The sequence below is a fragment of the Oncorhynchus mykiss genome, chromosome 6 (genome assembly GCF_013265735.2).
Source record: "Oncorhynchus mykiss isolate Arlee chromosome 6, USDA_OmykA_1.1, whole genome shotgun sequence".
Classification (NCBI taxonomy): Eukaryota; Metazoa; Chordata; class Actinopteri; order Salmoniformes; family Salmonidae; genus Oncorhynchus; species Oncorhynchus mykiss.
In genome coordinates, this window is record NC_048570.1 from 86,064,568 (window position 1) to 86,070,047 (window position 5,480).

The 5,480-nt window shown below is 42.4% G+C and overlaps 1 long non-coding RNA gene across 2 annotated transcripts; it reads left to right on the forward strand.

Annotated features, from left to right (window-relative positions):
* Positions 1-4,720: 4,720 nt before the first annotated feature.
* On the forward strand, positions 4,721-5,239 carry LOC118965088. Of its 2 annotated transcripts, none has more exons than XR_005052422.1 (3): positions 4,721-4,735; positions 4,829-4,864; positions 4,902-5,239. It is a non-coding gene; the product is annotated as an uncharacterized LOC118965088 (long non-coding RNA). The 2 variants fall into 2 exon arrangements; XR_005052421.1 differs by having other exon boundaries at positions 4,726-4,735; positions 4,829-4,921; positions 5,103-5,175.
* Positions 5,240-5,480: the final 241 nt, after the last annotated feature.

Below are 5,480 nucleotides of genomic sequence, written 5' to 3' on the forward strand. Positions count from 1 at the left end.
GGGTTGAAAGGTTACATGGTCAATCCGAAGTCTGCATTGGCTGTACAGCATCTATACGGCACCTCCGACATTTTCAGATAAGTGGTAAGATTTATTCACATTTATATTTCCCTTATTCTGTTCTTTATTGATAAAGTTGAGAATTGTACATGAACATCAGGGGGCGGAATAACCATTCATGTGCAACAACTTCCACATCTCAATGGGTCTGTAGCTTCCTGTTCGAGCCGTAGCGCAGATCTTTCTGTGTGTGTTGTACAGCGACATCTGTTCTGAATGACAAACACAAACATGATAAAAACACTGCGCAGCTGTTTCTCTTGTCGTCTCTTCTTCGTCTCTCTCTCCTGGAAACATCAGGATTCAGATCATCAGAGAAAGGCATCAGAAACAGGTATGAGGCATACAGACGTATCTCCTACTGAGGCAGATTGGGCTTGTCTCCACACCTGTCATCGCTGTCATGTAATGAACAGGGACACAGCATGAATACTTTTTCTTCACGTCACTCGGTAATAAACGACGACAGGGTTGTCAAGTAGGTTATGAGGCGAACAAACGCTTCAGATAATTGGCAATGAAAATCACTTACTCTAGCTTACAAATGTGTGTGTGTGTATGTGTGTGTGTCACATAGAACAGGGTGACCGTTGGGACCTGTATGAGGCCTTGACATAGGTGAGTTCATCCAATCAGAATCACCATTTGGAAGCTATGCAAAGAGGTCACTGAACGGCATGGCCCAATTACCTCTGCTGTTGCTGCCCCTGTTCGCTCGCACAGACAGAGGTTAACGTGTCCTGGACATGTCAACACTGAAGCATACCACCCTGCATACCACTGCTGGCTTGCTTCTGAAGCTAAGCAGGGTTGGTCCTGATCATTCCCTGGATGGGAGACCAGATGCTGCTGGAAGTGGTGTTGGAGGGCCAGTAGGAGGCACTCTTTCCTCTGGTCTAAAAAATATCCCAATGCCCCAGGGCAGTGATTGGGGACATTGCCCTGTGTAGGGTGCCGTCTTTCGAATGGGATGTTAAACTGGTGTCCTGACTCTCTGTGGTCATTAAAGATCCCATGGCACTTATCGTAAGAGTAGGGGTGTTAACCCCGGTGTCCTGGCTAAATTCCCAATCTGGCCATCAAACCATCACAGTCACCTAATAATCCCCAGTTTACAAGTGGCTCATTCATCCCCATCCTCTCCCCTGTAACTATTCCCCAGGTTGTTGCTGCAAATGAGAATGTGTTCTCAGTCAACTTACCTGGTAAAATAACAAATAAATAAAACTGAAATCAATGTTGAAAACACATACATTAATATCATCATTCACAGGCTGATTTGTGACGTTTGTCCCATTGCAGCAAAATGTCATCGCTATTTCACAGTAAAAGATTCTAAATAGTCATAGAGTATAGCGATGTGGAATATAAACAGATTACTATTATTCCCCTTCTTTTCAAAAGCACTTCTGTTCATTCTCCATTATCCTGTGTTGGTGACTTAACTTCTCCTGTGATGTGTTCCCCGTCTGCCACTGAAGAGCTGTGGTCGAGGTCTTCTCTCAGCCTCTATCTCCGGCAGTGTGTGTATCTGCCCCTGCATCTAGGGTTCACTCTCACACCCTCCAACAGGTATGGAGGGCTTTTAAAAACCCTACTCGCCCCCATTAGTTTGTACAGCATGCACATACACACATGCTAAGAGACACACACACACACACACAAACACACACACTTACACATATATACGTGGCTCTTGCATACTGCGGGCACTGAATTAGCATAGTGAAGACGCTTCATTATGTAAATGAATTCCTCTCTGATCGTGCAGGGAAATGGAGGATGGTTTATGATGATGCTAGACAGAGTTTAAACCATGTTGGATCAATGTGTTTAATACCACTTTGATATGTATCCCTCCAACCCCTCCTTTAAAGGCCAGGATGTAAACAATTCTAGATACATGTGCATTGTAATTACACTATAGCTATTCTCCCTGTGGTCAAATAAAATCACTAAATGGTTTTGGATCATATAAAAAGCATACTTCTACAGTTACTAGGCAGATTCCCCTCACAGTTAGACTCTACAGTTACTAGGCAGATTCCCCTCACAGTTAGATTCTACAGTTACTAGGCAGATTCCCCTCACAGTTAGATTCTACAGTTACTAGGCAGATTCCCCTCACAGTTAGATTCTACAGTTACTAGGCAGATTCCCCTCACAGTTAGATTCTACAGTTACTAGGCAGATTCCCCTCACAGTTAGATTCTACAGTTACTAGGCAGATTCCCCTCACAGTTAGATTCTACAGTTACTAGGCAGATTCCCCTCACAGTTAGACTCTACAGTTACTAGGCAGATTCCCCTCACAGTTAGATTGTACAGTTACTAGGCAGATTCCCCTCACAATTAGATCCTACAGTTACTAGGCAGATTCCCCTCACAGTTAGATTCTACAGTAACTAGGCAGATTCCCCTCACAGTTAGATTCTACAGTAACTAGGCAGATTCCCCTCACAATTAGATTCTACAGTAACTAGGCAGATTCCCCTCACAATTAGATTCTACAGTTACTAGGCAGATTCCCCTCACAGTTAGATTCTACAGTAACTAGGCAGATTCCCCTCACAGTTAGATTCTACAGTAACTAGGCAGATTCCCCTCACAATTAGATTCTAAAGTTACTAGGCAGATTCCCCTCACAGTTAGATTCTACAGTAACTAGGCAGATTCCCCTCACAGTTATATTCTACAGTTACTAGGCAGATTCCCCTCACAGTTAGATTCTACAGTTACTAGGCAGATTCCCCTCACAGTTAGATTCTACAGTTACTAGGCAGATTCCCCTCACAGGTAGATTCTACAGTTACTAGGCAGATTTCCCTCATAGTTAGACTCTACAGTTACTAGGCAGATTCCCCTCACAGTTAGATTCTACAGTTACTAGGCAGATTCCCCTCACAGTTAGACTCTATAGTCACTAGGCAGATTCCCCTCACAGTTAGATTCTACAGTTCCTAGGCAGATTCCCCTCACAGTTAGACTCTATAGTTACTAGGCAGATTCCCCTCACAGGTAGATTCTACAGTTACTAGGCAGATTCCCCTCACAGTTAGACTCTACAGTTACTAGGCAGATTCCCCTCACAGTTAGACGCTACAGTTACTAGGCAGATTCCCCTCACAGTTAGATTCTACAGTTACTAGGCAGATTCCCCTCACAGTTAGACTCTACAGTTACTAGGCAGATTCCCCTCACAGTTAGATTCTACAGTAACTAGGCAGATTCCCCTCACAATTAGATTCTACAGTTCCTAGGCAGATTCCCCTCACAGTTAGATTCTACAGTAACTAGGCAGATTCCCCTCACAGTTAGATTCTACAGTAACTAGGCAGATTCCCCTCACAGTTAGATTCTACAGTTACTAGGCAGATTCCCCTCACAGTTAGATTCTACAGTTACTAGGCAGATTCCCCTCACAGTTAGATTCTACAGTTACTAGGCAGATTCCCCTCACAGTTAGATTCTACAGTTACTAGGCAGATTCCCCTCACAGGTAGATTCTACAGTTACTAGGCAGATTTCCCTCATAGTTAGACTCTACAGTTACTAGGCAGATTCCCCTCACAGTTAGATTCTACAGTTACTAGGCAGATTCCCCTCACAGTTAGACTCTATAGTTACTAGGCAGATTCCCCTCACAGGTAGATTCTACAGTTACTATGCAGATTCCCCTCACAGTTAGACTCTACAGTTACTAGGCAGATTCCCCTCACAGTTAGACTCTACAGTTACTTGGCAGATTCCCCTCACAATTAGATTCTACAGTTACTAGGCAGATTCCCCTCACAGTTAGATTCTACAGTTACTAGGCAGATTCCCCTCACAGTTAGATTCTACAGTTACTAGGCAGATTCCCCTCACAGGTAGATTCTACAGTAAGTAGGTAGATTCCTCTCACAGGTAGATTATACAGTAACTATGTAGATACCCCTCACAGGTAGATTCTACAGTAACTAGGTGATTCCTCTCACAGGTAGATTCTACAGTAACTAGGTAGATTCCTCTCACAGGTAGATTCTACAGTAACTAGGTGATTCCTCTCACAGGTAGATTCTACAGTAACTAGGTAGATTCCTCTCACAGGTAGATTCTACAGTAACTATGTAGATTCACTCACAGTTAGATTCTACAGTAACTAGGTAGATACTCCTCACAGGTAGATTCTATAGTAACTAGGTAGATTTCCCTCACAGGTGGATTCTACAGTAACTATGTAGATTCACTCACAGGTATATTCTACAGTAACTATGTAGATACCCCTCACAGGTAGATTCTACAGTAAGTAGGTAGATTCCTCTCACAGGTAGATTATACAGTAACTATGTAGATTCACTCACAGGTATATTCTACAGTAACTATGTAGATACCCCTCACAGGTAGATTCTACAGTAAGTAGGTAGATTCCTCTCACAGGTAGATTATACAGTAACTATGTAGATTCACTCACAGGTAGATTCTACAGTAACTATGTAGATACCCCTCACAGGTAGATTCTACAGTAACTATGTAGATACCCCTCACAGGTAGATTCTACAGTAACTAGGTGATTCCTCTCACAGGTAGATTCTACAGTAACTAGGTAGATTCCTCTCACAGGTAGATTCTACAGTAACTATGTAGATTCACTCACAGTTAGATTCTACAGTAACTAGGTAGATACTCCTCACAGGTAGATTCTATAGTAACTAGGTAGATTTCCCTCACAGGTGGATTCTACAGTAACTAGGTAGATTCTACAGTAATAAGGTAGATTCCGTAACAGGTAGATTCTACAGTAACTAGGTAGATTCCCTAACAGGTAGATTCTACAGTAATTAAGTAGATACTCCTCACAGGTAGATTCTATAGTAACTAGGTAGATTCCCTAACAGGTGGATTCTACAGTAACTAGGTAGATTCCATAACAGGTGGATTCTACAGTAACTAGGTAGATTCCGTAACAGGTAGATTCTACAGTAACTAGGTAGATTCCCTCACAGGTAGATTCTACAGTAACTAGGTAGATTTCCCTAACAGGTGGATTCTACAGTAACTAGGTAGATTTCCCTCACAGGTGGATTCTACAGTAACTAGGTAGATTCTACAGTAATCAGGTAGATTCCCTTCACAATGAGAGGTGCTTGTGTGCAACCAGTAGTTAGTAATCAAAGACATCGCTAAGGCAGGTTTGGTTTATTTTCCAATCCGTATTCTCCTTTCCAGACGTAATGCCATGCTACTGTATAAGCCTGTGGAGAGGATATAGCTCTTTATCATGTGAGCAGCTGCCACACTACAATCCTGTTATTCAGTCAAAAGGACTTATTCCTGTGGAGGTTAGCAATACCGTAATAGAATACGATGCAATAAAGTTAGGCAGGATTCATTTAAATGGATAGAAGAGGTCAGATTCCTGGATAATAAACAAGGAACTA